Here is a 13,157-nt window from a genome sequence, read left to right on the forward strand (position 1 = left end):
TGAGCAGTGTTGTTCATCTAGCCAGGTTAAGGCATGTACATTATTCCATATTTTTCTACACCCTGCTTCTATTGTCTACACAATTTTTCCGTCAAATCCCACCAGTCCTTCTGCGCAGCCTGTACCATCCCTCTTTTCCCCATTTTCCATTGTTATACACTGCACCCCGGAATCTCATCAGGGGCCTAATGTGGCACCATGGTATATCATGTGCTGCTGCATTCTTTTGTGGGCAGTTATGAACTGTTTTCCCATCTGTGCCCCTTCTGTGTTATATTCTAATTTCAATTGCTTGGTATCTTCTCCCAGGGCCATGCTTTCTAGTTGGATAAAGTTAACTTACCTCTTCCCCTTTATCGATCCATTTTACATCCACTGTATGCCCCTGGAATAACCCTCTCGTTTTGCATAAAAATAGAGGCATCAGATATCCCCCTTCTTCTACTGTTACTTCTTGTGCCAAATATTTTTTGGTGTCCCTGCAACGTGTGTGATGAGCACACACAGCAGGTGCCACTAGTGCTCCCACACCCCACCCCCTTCGTCTCCCTGTACCACATATTTCCCTTCACTCCCAAATAAAATTGTAGAATTCCTCAACTTTGGATACACTTCTTTTAGTGCGTGTCTCCCTTTCACCATCAGCAGGCGTACTTGTACTGCCCTTATGCATTAGCGACCAGAAGAGAAGACATAAAGCAAAAACCTAGAACAATCCAACCCTAGTATCTTTGCATCTATTTTGTTCCTTCCCAACATGTACAACCCCAGACTCCCCTACCCAGGTGATCCTCCCTCGCTTGTCCACCCCCAGGGTTGGTATCCAAAAGTGATGGCCCTCCCCCTGGCCACCTGAAAAAGAGTTCTCTGGGTCTGCATTGGAGAATACCCCTTGGTTTATCACAGTGGAATAAAACTAATGGGTATTCTCTTGCCCAGCCTCTCTTTCAGTTGTGTGCCTTCTGTACAATCGTATTGCAGTGCAAAATGTCAATGATAACTGAGGAATACTTCCCATTAGGTGATGCTGTGTCTTTCTGTTCTGCTGCGGTTGTCTTTGCATATGTCGTACATATGGATCCATGCGCTTCGTTCTTTTATCTTTACTGTCATTGGGGTGGCGTAGACAACTTTGAATGGACTGCAAAACCTCTGCTCCTTCCACCTTGTCATCATGCTGCGGACGGATATTCTGTCACCCGGATAAAGACGTGTGTGGGCGGAAAGTCTTCTTCTTGATGCGCACTTGTGTGCTCTTCAAAGCTGGTCGCCGACATGTAGGTCGCTGAACCTGCCGTGAGATGTAGCGGAGAACATTTGTCATTTCTGTCAAATATCCTTTCATTTCGTCCCCGAGAATCTCTTAGCTAGAGTTAGCATCCGAAAATGAACGTGTAGGAGTGACGGGCGCATGCATCCTCCTACCCGTTACAATTTTATGCAGAGCCAAATGGTGATCCGCACTGGGCGAGTTGGCAAGGGGGAGGCAAAATGGCACAGAAAAGAGGTTAGCTTTGCCAAGTGTTTTTTTAGTAAGCCATTGAGCCGTTCGACAATTCTGTTCACCTGCTGCCTGTACACTGTGCAAAGCTTATGTTTTATACCCAAGAGACATGCAATTTCATCAAAAAGGTTGTTTGTGAAATGCTGGCCATTAGCCGACCTTCTCTCTTCACACACTTCCCATCTTGGGAACACCTCCCTCACCAAGAATCTGGAAGTAGATTTTGCATCGTTTCTTGCACAGGGTCCCACCTCAAGCCAACCTCAGAATGGACAGACAACCATCATGTACCTATAGGAGGCACATCCTTCTTGCATGTCAACACAGTCGATATGCAAGTGCCGGAAGGGCTCTCCCAGCCGTTGTATTGTTCCCCAGATAGTTTTTGAGGTATGTCCAGACATCAAAGTGCCTCATGAAATCTGCCACTCTCTCATGCAGATTTGGCACATACCACCTATCATTAATTTCAGCCGCTATACTTTGTTTGGATGCATGGGTGCTAAAGTGCAGCTGTTCTAGTGCCACACTAAACAATGTTCTGGGAATTACAGATTTCCTTGTACTATTCTGGCCCAAACTAAATCAGTGGGTGAGAGTGAGCACACACGCTGTATCCATACATCTTTTTCTTCCTTTGGTACTTCGCTCTGCAGCTCTATAATTTGAACAATGAGTATTGCGTTGGACTTCTCTCTTCCTCCCCCCTCACATTCCTTTCTGCTGTCATGAGTGGGGCTTATTGTGTCCCTGGGTACGTTATTATACTTCCTTCAGGGAAATAGGCTGCTTCTTTCACTGCCCTGTAGGCCATTTAGTTTGCAAAATATATTCTGTCCGTTTACATGTGTAGGCAGTGCATTTTATTATTGCCACCTCCACTAGTACTTCTAGAGACTCAATTAGCTGTTTAAGCAACTCGGCATGCTGCAGGGGGGACGTCACTTCTTCTGAACCCTCTCCTTTCCCACTGTGCTAACCCTGAATGTATTGTAGATGTGACATAGGCAGAGTGCATAAAATCTTAGCTGCATTCCTTCCATCAGGTTTAGTGTACTGATCATTGCCACCAACTCTGCTGCCTGTGCTGAAAAGTGAGAGGGTAGTTGGGACACAATTACATTTTCACCATTCATGCTGCACACAACCAGTGCTCCAATATGCCTCTTTCCCATCTCTGGGTATATACTCGATGAACAGTCAATATACAACATATCTGCCCCTGCTATTTATCATTTGCTTACCTGTATGTTCCCTTACATTCTTTCCATATGCACTGCACAATCATGTATGTAGTCCCCTTGCTCTACAGGCTCTGCTATGAAGATGGCTGGATTGACCACACAGCACCTCATCACTTCAATGGCTGGGTTAGTCAGCATTACCTCGTACCCTGAGGTCCTCTGTGTTGTCAATGTGCTTTTTGGATTTTTCAAGGCTGGCAAAAATCAAATGTCAAAAAAATCAAAAAAGCAAATGTTCCACATATAGTACTACGGGACACCCCATGGTGATAGTTGCTGCCTTCTCTACTGCGAACGCAGCAGCCACGAGCGCTTATTCCCAGGGGAAGAGTCCCTGCATCACAGGGTCTAAGGTACCACTGTAGTACGCCCTGTGGCTTCTTTTGTGCGAGGATTGCCGTCACTCAGCTGTCCGAGTGCGAGAACAAATCATTTCTCTCTGTAGTTAGGAGTGGCCAGAACTGGTACATGGGCCAGTGTTTCTTTATGCTGTGAAGCTCTCATTAATTTCTGCTGCTCATTTTTAGTTCCCTCTCTTTTTGTGCCTCTTTAAGGCCCTGCAAAAGGGGATGTCAAAATGTGGAATACTTGAACACTGATGCCCTGTAATAGTTGCACAGTATCTCTGAGCGTGGGCGAGCTGTGGAGCGAATTGCCTGTACCCTCTCCGGTGTTATCCTGCACCCTTCAATGGATATCATCTGTCCCAGATACACAACCTCTTCCTGGCAATATTGCAATTTCACTTTGTATCCCTCGTCTGCTAGCAATGTCAGGTGGTGGACTGAATCTGCTCTACACTCTTCCTCCATTTCACTGCATGTTAACAAATCATCAACGTACTGGATCACTGTGCTTGCACAAAGATGCTAGGTGACTCACAGTACACTTGGGGCAGCTCAGTGTGCTCTAATCCAATCCCATGATACATAAACGCTGGCAGGTGTTTTCAATTTGTGTGCAATGGAATAGAAAAGAAGGCATTCTTCAAGTCAATGACTGAAGTACTTTGCCTTTGTCGGGATGATACACAATATTGTAGCAAGGTTCGGGACCAAGGGAAATTGTACCTCAACCACATTGTTTAGAGGGTGTAAATCCTGGATGAAGCGCCGTGACCCACCCATCGATTTATCAGGTATATCGCTGTGTTGCATGGTGATGAGGATGTCTGGGTGATGGCCTGCTAGAGTGGAGTATATTCCCTCATCTGCTTCTCTGGACAAAGGGCATTTTTTCTTACAGGGCAGTAATGCCCCTTCTCTTAGTTTTATATTCACCAGCCCCACTCCCTTCAGTACCCCTACATTATGGGCCCATTAGTCCATAATTTCTCTGGCACCTATTTCAGATCTTCTGTGTGTTTGTTCCCTTGTTTTACTAACTGCGATAGTTATCAGGACCAGTTTTTCCATTACTTGAACTGGTCAAGGTATCTGTATCTGAAACGCCATCTCTTCCTCATCAGAGAATAATGGTTCATCCGATACTCCCGTTATTGTCAGTGTTGGGTCTATGCATAGCACTGTGCGCCAATGTCTGTCCCACACAGGATCACAATGTCTTTGCGTATCCTCTAGTTGCAACACCACTGTTGTCCCTTTCATATCCTCCTGGCACTGTGGGTTGAACAGAAATTATGTGGCCAGTCGGAACACCTTCTAGTGTGTTGATAGGAGTGTCTTTGGAGTAGAATAATGGGGTTTATGGTCAATCCATCGATTTCAAATGCATCGAAATGCATTTCCATCGATGCAAAAGCATCGAATGCCTTTCCATCGAAATGCTATCTTTTACATGTAAAAGTGCATTTCCATCGAAACCAGTCCATTGAATGTCTAAATGGACAAGTTTAGATGGATATGCACTTTTAAATGTAAAAAAACAGGATTTCGAGGCATTTTTTGTAAGGTTAAAACGTTACAATGAGCTGTCCAGTGCTGACATCTTCAAAGGATTTTAGCACTGCCCAGCTTCATGTAACGTTGCATTTTGTGTGTGGGGGCGTTCCCCCTCTCTCTCCCCCACCGCCAACTCCTCTCCCCTCTCTTTTCCCCCCTTAGTCCCCTAGCAGCCCTTTGTCTGATGCTGCATCCTAGTCTTCTCTTCCCACACCTTCCATCTTCCTCTTCTTTGTCTAATTTGAATTGTATTCTCCCCGATAGCCATTCCCCCCTTATCTCCCTTACTTTTCCTTTTCAATCTCTCTCTCTGCCTGGTATTTCCTCTCTCCCCTTGTATACAACTCCTCCCTCCCGTGTGTCTCTGTCTTTTTCCCCTGTCTTTTCCACCGGCCCCTGTCACGGTTTCTCGCTGGGGCGGATTGGTGTACCCCACTGTGGGCCATAATGACGGGCAGACACCATAGGGCGTGGGGCGGAGAGCTCGGTCAAAGCCCTCTTGTGGCCTCCTCTTCCCCCTTTAGTTTCTTCATATAGCTTCAAAAAAGCCAGTCTACTTTTCAACTTGGATCCCTTGAATTTTGTTAAATATGAAAATGTGTTTCCCATTATGTTGGTGTCAAAAGTTCCCTCTCCTAGCCACACATTGAAACACTGACATGCAGTTTCCTGGGCCCATGGAAAGTTGCATCTTAATAGTTTATCAAGATACTGGGGTGTTTTCAACACATGTGGTCTGAGGGAGTGGGGGTTATCGGAATAGGCCCAGCTACCCTGTTTTTTCTTTTCCCCCTTTCTCCCGGTACCCACACACACACACACACACACACTCACTCACTCACTAACTCACTAACTCACTCCCACTCAATCAATGTTCACTCTGGCCCTCTCCACAGGCCCGACCACTCACTCAGTGTTAGTATCCAACAGCCCTCTCCAAGGGCTCACCTTACCCTATGTTAGAACAAATAGGTGTGCCTTCTCCGTGCCAAATGCACACAATCGCTGCTACAATTCACACTATTTTACATGAGGTACCTCCTGGTGTCTACTCTTCCACGAGTCCACACCATAAGACAACACTAACTACCACACGCGTGTCTCACTCTATACCGCCAAAATTTTAAAAAATGCAACAAAAAAAAACCCAACAACAACTCTTAACCCCAATGATGCAGCTATACATTCACTGATACTACGCGCAACTCCCATCTGACGGGGTCCGCCACACACCTCTCCTGCTCTAATGCAGGTGTGCCCGCACGTGCGTACGTCCACTCCCTATTGGGTGGCAAGCACCCGTTTCTGAAAACCATTACGGCCGATGGTCCTCCCTCCTTGGGGATGCATCCTAGACAACATAAAAATCTATCCCCATTACAGCTGGGCGAGCACAAATTAAACAGAAAAGTGGACTGGACCTGATTGCGCATATGTCGGCTCTCATCAAACATTAGTTTTATTCCACTGTGATAAACCAAGGGGTATTCTCCAATGCAGACCCAGAGAACTCTTATTCAGGTGGCCAGGGGAGGGCCATCACTTTTGGATACCAACCCTGGGGGTGGACAAGCGAGGGAGGATCACCTGGGTAGGGGAGTCTGGGGTTGTACATGTTGGGAAGGATTCTCATTTCTGTGCTAGTTCCCTTCAACCTTAGAGACCCCCAGCTCTTTTGCTGGACTTTAGGACTTTTTACTTTAAAAGGTGGAGTGAGACATTTTGCTTACTCGTGTGTTTTTACCTGATTTGGATTGTATGTTTCCTCTGTGTTTGGAGTCTGACAAACTCCATAGGCATCTACTTTTTGTATGTGACACTCAGCACCTCCAGTGCAGTGTTAGAGAAATCATTTAGATTTCTCTTAAGGTTTAAATACCTATTCTTGTATGAACTACTGTTCCCAAAAATAGTGAAGTAAAATTTACTTTACTTACCTCTTCTCTTTGTAGGTCCAGCACACACCATCTTATGTGGAGGGCTGGGGAGTTACCGAGTAGCCCCTTATCCTACCTTCTCATGTAAAAAATGAGATGTTACCCTTGCTACTTTAAATGGCTGTTGGCAGTGGTTTACTTTTCCTATCATTCTACTTTTCTACCGCAAGCTGAACCTCAGCTGCAGTATAGCACCCATGGGTGACCATTTTTTGTGAAAATGGCCCCGGTCTTCTTTTTTTCGCCATTTCTGTTTGTGAGGTCTTACTTTGCGTGCCAAAGCAGGTTTGAGTTCTTTGTTCGTTTTGCCTTTGGCGGGCTTCAGTCCTGAAACCCGCCTCTGGCTCCAGTGTGTCTGGAAAGGCAGGATGTGAGGAGGGGTTCCTAAACTGCCCTGTCCTTTGCGTCTAGGAGTGAATGAATGCAACCAGTCTTAAATGGCTGGCTGGCTGGCTGGCTGGCTGGCTGGCTGGCTGGCCACAGGCTCAGGAACTCAGGATCTGCATCACTGCAACATGACAGAATTCAGCTGGACCACTCTTCTTCAAACCAGAGATACTGTTTAGACTTTTCCCAGTTGCAACTTGCAGTGTTTTACCTTAGAGTTGCTTCCAACTCTGCTTTTCACAAGTGATTTCTACAAAAACTCTCTAACTTTGTGCAAGACTTTTATTATCTAATTAGTGCTTCGTTGCCATAGACTGCTCAAATTGATTTTGGTCGTCTTGGCTTCCTGCAGACTCTTGTAGTCCATTGACTGATATTTCTGTCCCTCACAACTGATAAGTTGTTTTACACTGTTATTGCTGGGAAAGGCTTGTCTAGACTTCATTGTAAGTTTGAAGTATGCTCACATGCATCGACAACCCATTCAACCTTTTTCCTTCCATTAACCCTTCCTTTCTGCAACCTCAGAATCTGCAAAGTATAACTAGTGATATATAAATGCCATTACTGTCCTTGTGAATGAAGTCACCTCCGGGTTTATGAAGTGTGTAACAAGCATATCCAAAGATTATATCCACTAACTTGTGCTGATTCTGGAAAGCTCTTTTAAAGTATATTTGATTGTTACATATCTTGCCCTTATTTAAAAATGGATGTTAAATAACTATTAATAACTGAAACATTGAGTGTAAGTGTTACTTGGCTACTTGTATTTGCAAATGTCATTGCTACAGCTCTACAGCTCCACTTTCCCCTCTGGAAATAAGCCCGACTGCTCAGCCACATTACCACCTTGTGTAGTACACCTATACTTGCATAGCAGAACGTCTGAGGTAGAGAATACTCTACCAAAAGGGGAAGCCATCCCATGAAATAAAAACAAGGTTAGAAAATGCTCCCATCTCCGCTGTCGATCCCCTAATTTTCCAGTAAATAGATTTAACCTTCAATCCAACTCCCCCTCACCATTACCAAATAATACTGGGAAGAAGAAGAGGCAACCAAGAGTGGTGGGGATTACCTATGTGAAACACCTTGGGAAACAAACACAGAGAGAAGACTGCTAAAAACCACTATTCGATTGTCCCACTAATAGAGTCAGGCAGGGTCAGGCATTTAATAATGACCATTCACACATGACTCCACTTGACTCTCCTTTCAACTATAAAAATGTGTGTTTTTGCACAAACAAACAGAGAAGCAAGCTGGAAATGCTGACTGGCCCAGAGGAGCCAAATGAGCAGGGAGCTGCAGGGAGAGAAGCCTGGAGAATCCTGAGGTGAACGGCTTGTGAGGGGCTGAAGCGTGGCCAGGGGGCCTGGTCTCCAGGCAGCTGGAGCGAGGTAGCCTGTATCCTGCTGGAGGATTTCAGGGAAATGCTTGTTCCCTTGAGACGTGTGCCGGTCCCAAGTGTTCCTGAGGGGAAGGTGGTGAGGCCCTTACCTCGACTCCATGCATCCAGGAAAAAAAACGCTCACCAGTGCTATGCTACTCGGTGAGCTTCGAACAAGCGAGAGAGAGAAACTCGGGATTGTGCGGCTGGCTGGAGCGGGAAAGGGAGAAAGATAGATTTTGTAAAGCGGCACAGAGCGAAAGTGAGAGCGAAAGCAGAAAGTGAGCAGAGAGCGATAGAAAGACACTAGAAGAGCAGATATAAAGAGAAGACCAGAAGAAACTGGATGAAAGGTGCGCAAGAAAACCGGAAGCAAGGAAAGGGTGCAAAAAAACCAAAAGTGCAGAAAAGGGTGCGACAAACCAGAAAGTTAAAGGAAGTGTGCACCGAAAAGTGAAATAAGTGTGCAAGAGGCACAATTAGGTACAAGTGTGCACAGTACAAAAAAGGAAGTGTGCAAAAAGTACAAAACAGCGAGAGAAAGTAAAGCAAAAGAAGGTGCAAGTGTGCATAACAAAGTGAAAGAAAGATACAATAGGGGTGCAGGAAGCACATGAAGATAAAAGGTTAAAAGGAAATTAGGAGAAAGGGGCTAAAGATCAGAGTGGTCATGCTTAGGAGGAACAAAGAGCCTGGCGTTTTCGAAAGCCTCAGATTCTACCCCATGAAAGGATTGTATGTGAAAGAAACGGTATATAGGAGAAAGGTACCGCCTGACAAGCTGATCTTGTGTTTGAAACAAGAGGGGCCTAAGCTTGGGGAACCCTGAGAGGCCTAAGAAGAACTGTGTTATATTTTGTTTGAAACTTGGAAGAGTTGAAGTTTGGGAAAGGGAATCCAAAGGAACCAGAGACATTAAGTTGTTTGCAATACCCCATGGACAAAAGGTTAATGAACAACCCTTTTTGAGTGTACTAAACTTTTATGACATTGACAGAACTACACCTGGTGAGTAGACCACCTGAAACCAGTCTTGGTTTATATTTCTTTTTGAACCACTATGTTTCCTTTAAAGAACTTTCCTATCACATTATGTCAAAGAGTGAGGGCAAGCATAGGTTTAGACAAAGATTTTGGTTTTGGACTTTTCGACATCGACGGCCCTTAGAAACATCAGTTGAGGGAACAATCCCTTTAGAGTTAGTGGCAGTTATGTGTTAGGCAGAATCCAGTGCAGTTCCCTTAGGGAGCACTACAGAAGATTACGACTACAGGTGAGAGCAATAAATCCCCTTTGGTATCAGACTGTACCACAAAGATTTAGTTGGTAGCCGTGGCTGAGCAGTCAGACTTAGCTCAAGAGGGAGATGAGCAGTATTCAGGGTTTACACAATAGGCCTATAGTACTATGGCACAAGGAAACACTGACCAAAGCTTGTATTAATAAGTAGATACTTATTTTATACACTTCTAATAAAACACATGTTATCAGAGTCATCAAGCAAGTTAAATTAAGTCAAGGGAAAAATATACACACTCCCAAGTTAAATTGTAGACCAAGTGAACCAGAGTGAAAACTGAGCAAAACGGCACAGTGAAACCCACACAGAAGGGACACTATCAATTCCTCACAAGGGAGGGAAAGCACAAGTTATATAGAAATAGTTTTGCACACCCTAGCAATACTTCCCAGACGTTTGTGAACCAGATTAAGCAAGACAGTACATCAGTATAGGAAATACTTAAATGAAAACAAAGCAAAATGGCATTTCACAAGGTTTAAAAAGGGGAAGAAAAGGGTAGTTATAAGAGGTAGGTTCACCAACACAGTTCTAGTTGAGAATCAATCTAAAGAAGGCAGGTCTAACAAATGTAGCCAGAGTCAGTAGGCCTGTCCCACAGTCAGTGGTACAGGGCAAGGGCCCATGTGCAAAATGTTCTTGTAGCTGCAGTCAAGTCTTCAGTTAACGATTTTGAAAAGGTGGATGCAGAAGTTGAAAAGACAATGTTAGGAGAGAGAGGGGGCCAACCCAACAGGTAGATAAAGCATTTAAAACACATTTAGTGCTACCGCGAAGAAACGGCGGCCTGGCGGAACAATGTACCTTAAAATGAAGAAGTGGCTCCTGCGGTTGCGGTTGTTCCTGGTAGTTTCTGCAGTTCGGGTGATCCAGCAGAGGAAGAGAGGCTCTCGTCGTGGAGGAAGGTTCAAGTTACTGCACTACCCAGGGAAGAAACCAGACACGGTGCTGCCTGACGAATAAAAGGTATGCTCCTTTAAATCGCGGTCCGGGTGGACTGGTGCCTGGCTATCCGGCCTCCGAGTACAGGGTACGGGAGATTCAACCAAGGCAAGCCGGGAAGGCGATTGGCAAACTGGTTTGCCCCACCAGCTCAAGGGAAGAAGGATCTTGCAGATGAAGATCTTCTCTTGTCGTGTGGAGAAAAGTGGTGAGACGCTGCAGCAGGGCTTCACCGGTGGTTCAGTCGTTGCAGATGTCTTTGGCTTCTTAGTTCCAGTGGCGACGTCTTGCTCTTACAGTCCTCAGGACCCTGCTTTTATGCAAAAAGATCCCCATTCATACAGCCTAGCTGTCACTCACACAGTGGAGTGGTCATATTGGGGGGAGACCCTCCAGCCTATCAGGATAGAGTGCGACATGGGTTGCTGCGGCAACCCTGTCTAGGGGTCCTACTCCCCCCTCCCACACAATGGACCCACCCCAGACTCAGTGGCGCCGAAAGGAGGGGTTCTCGGTAGAAGCCCGCCAAAAGGACAAACAAAGGATACCCGACCTGGGTTAGGAGTTTAGAGAACGACACAAGAAAGAAGTTATATTAAGGATCTGGCAAATAAAACCTACCGGAGTCAAGTTAATATTAAAATGCACAAGCGGTATGTTAGAGGCTGTCAGAAAAAGTGGTAGCCTCGAACAATGGGAAAATCCCATAGGGAAATATTTGCGGTCGAATATTTACGGTAGTATCCACTGCCACCAGCCAGAAACTTTGAGAGAGGACTGTACGGTACCCTCTCGAAAATGAACATAAGGGAAAAACTATTACCCTTTCCAGTACCTCCATAGTAAGATGGTTTGTACTGGTTTAGTTCATAAAAATTGACTAGTAAAGTCAATGGGGACTTTACATGCCCTGGTAGACAGTAGTTAGTCCCAGGGTATGGAGTCTATGTTTGGGGGTCGCTACGACACCCCTGCGTCACTGCAATGAGAGTGCAGTGTAACACATGTGAATAAAGATGGTTCCTATGGGGCTGAGAAAATCCATAGACATTAAACACAAAAATAGCCTAGCTCACAAATAGCAAAAATGCCTAAGAGTGGGAAAAAGAGTCTCACTCTTAGCAGAAAAAAAGAAACAAACCCTCCAAATCCAGCAAAGGTAAGGGAAATTAGCCATAGAATGAGAATTCACCCTAACATTATGTATTACACCAATCCCGGAACTGTATTAAATAAAGGTTTTGAAACTCTTACATTTGAATATGTGTCTCTCTTGATACCATTCCCGTCTCACACTACGAATACAATAGCCAAGGGATTAGAAACAATTGTAGCTCAAACTCTTTGCATTTTGTTGTGGTTCCCAAAGAGCTCGAAGGATAAACTATGTCATATCCTCAGAGGTGGCGTATAGTAGTCGAAAGCGATTTGAGCTACAAGATCACCAGTATCCCAACTCATTGCCTCCCCATGTGGCACCACACTGATCCACAGGAACAGTTTGCAATTTGTAAAATGACATTTGTGCTGACCGCCAGGCCTTTAATATACTGCCATTGGTCAGCACCATTGAGGAGAGAACACGAACCACCCTGCTTCTAGTGGGAAGGGGACATTCACACGGTACCTGCTAGATAGCGGCCTTTTGCGAACCTGTAGTGGATACTCTGAAGGCTGGCCACCTCCTAAAGACATTGAAACTTACCTTGTGATTGGCCCTCCCAGGAACGCCACTCTGCCCAGTTTCCCCTTTCCATAGCAACTTGCCAATAGGCACTTGTGGCCATGTAAATGGTTCTCAGGCCCAAGTCCACCTTCCCTCTACCCCAGAGCACCCACAGGACTGCCCTGTCATTACCTCACCCAGTGTTGTCTTAGCTGCTTCAGTTGTGCCTGTGACGCACAGCTGGAGCTCTGTCTCCCTCCTCGATGGCCGGCGAGCTGGTGATCATGTGTTGATCATGTGTTTAGAGCGGTGCTCTTCCTGGGGGGCATCTCTGCTGAATATGTTTATCAGGGCGATTTGCTCTGTATCGGTTGCTAATCATAGAATGGTCCCTTGCGCAGACAGCGCACACAATGCATCCTACCCATGTGTTTCAATGTGAGGTCTCCTTTCAACTACAGTTTGTGTTCCCATGTTCCCCCCCCCACACCACCCCCGCTCCTCCTCAGGGGGTACCCTCCCCACTTTGCTTACTTACGAAGCCTTCCCCTATTAGGGGCTAAATTAGCATCTTGAATACAGACGACTGTGCCAGGTGGCCCTTTAGGAAGAAGAAAAGGAGGCAGAGGTACATGTACACTGACCTACTGTTAAGGATTCTTATTTTTGGGGATTTTAGAGTCACTTTGTTGCAGCCAGGTGGACTGGTCTCTTCCAAGGCACAGGTATTCGGTGTAAAATGTATTCTAGAATTCAAAGCCATTAGGTTAATGCCACAGATGAACCACATGGGTTTTTGTAATTGCAGTATTGTCAAAGCCAATCCTGTTTTGCCAAGAGTGGTACTCTCCCTGAACCTGTAGGTGCTACACAGATGGTCTT

General features: G+C 45.5%; 1 protein-coding gene across 2 annotated transcripts in view; it reads right to left on the bottom strand.

Annotated features, from left to right (window-relative positions):
- Positions 1-13,157, bottom strand: part of TAF1C (TATA-box binding protein associated factor, RNA polymerase I subunit C) — a 273,406-nt gene that overhangs the window by 178,048 nt on the left and 82,201 nt on the right. The window lies entirely within an intron of this gene.

This window comes from Ambystoma mexicanum, chromosome 6p (genome assembly GCF_040938575.1).
Source record: "Ambystoma mexicanum isolate Mex_15411 chromosome 6p, UKY_AmexF1_1, whole genome shotgun sequence".
Lineage (NCBI taxonomy): Eukaryota > Metazoa > Chordata > Amphibia > Caudata > Ambystomatidae > Ambystoma > Ambystoma mexicanum.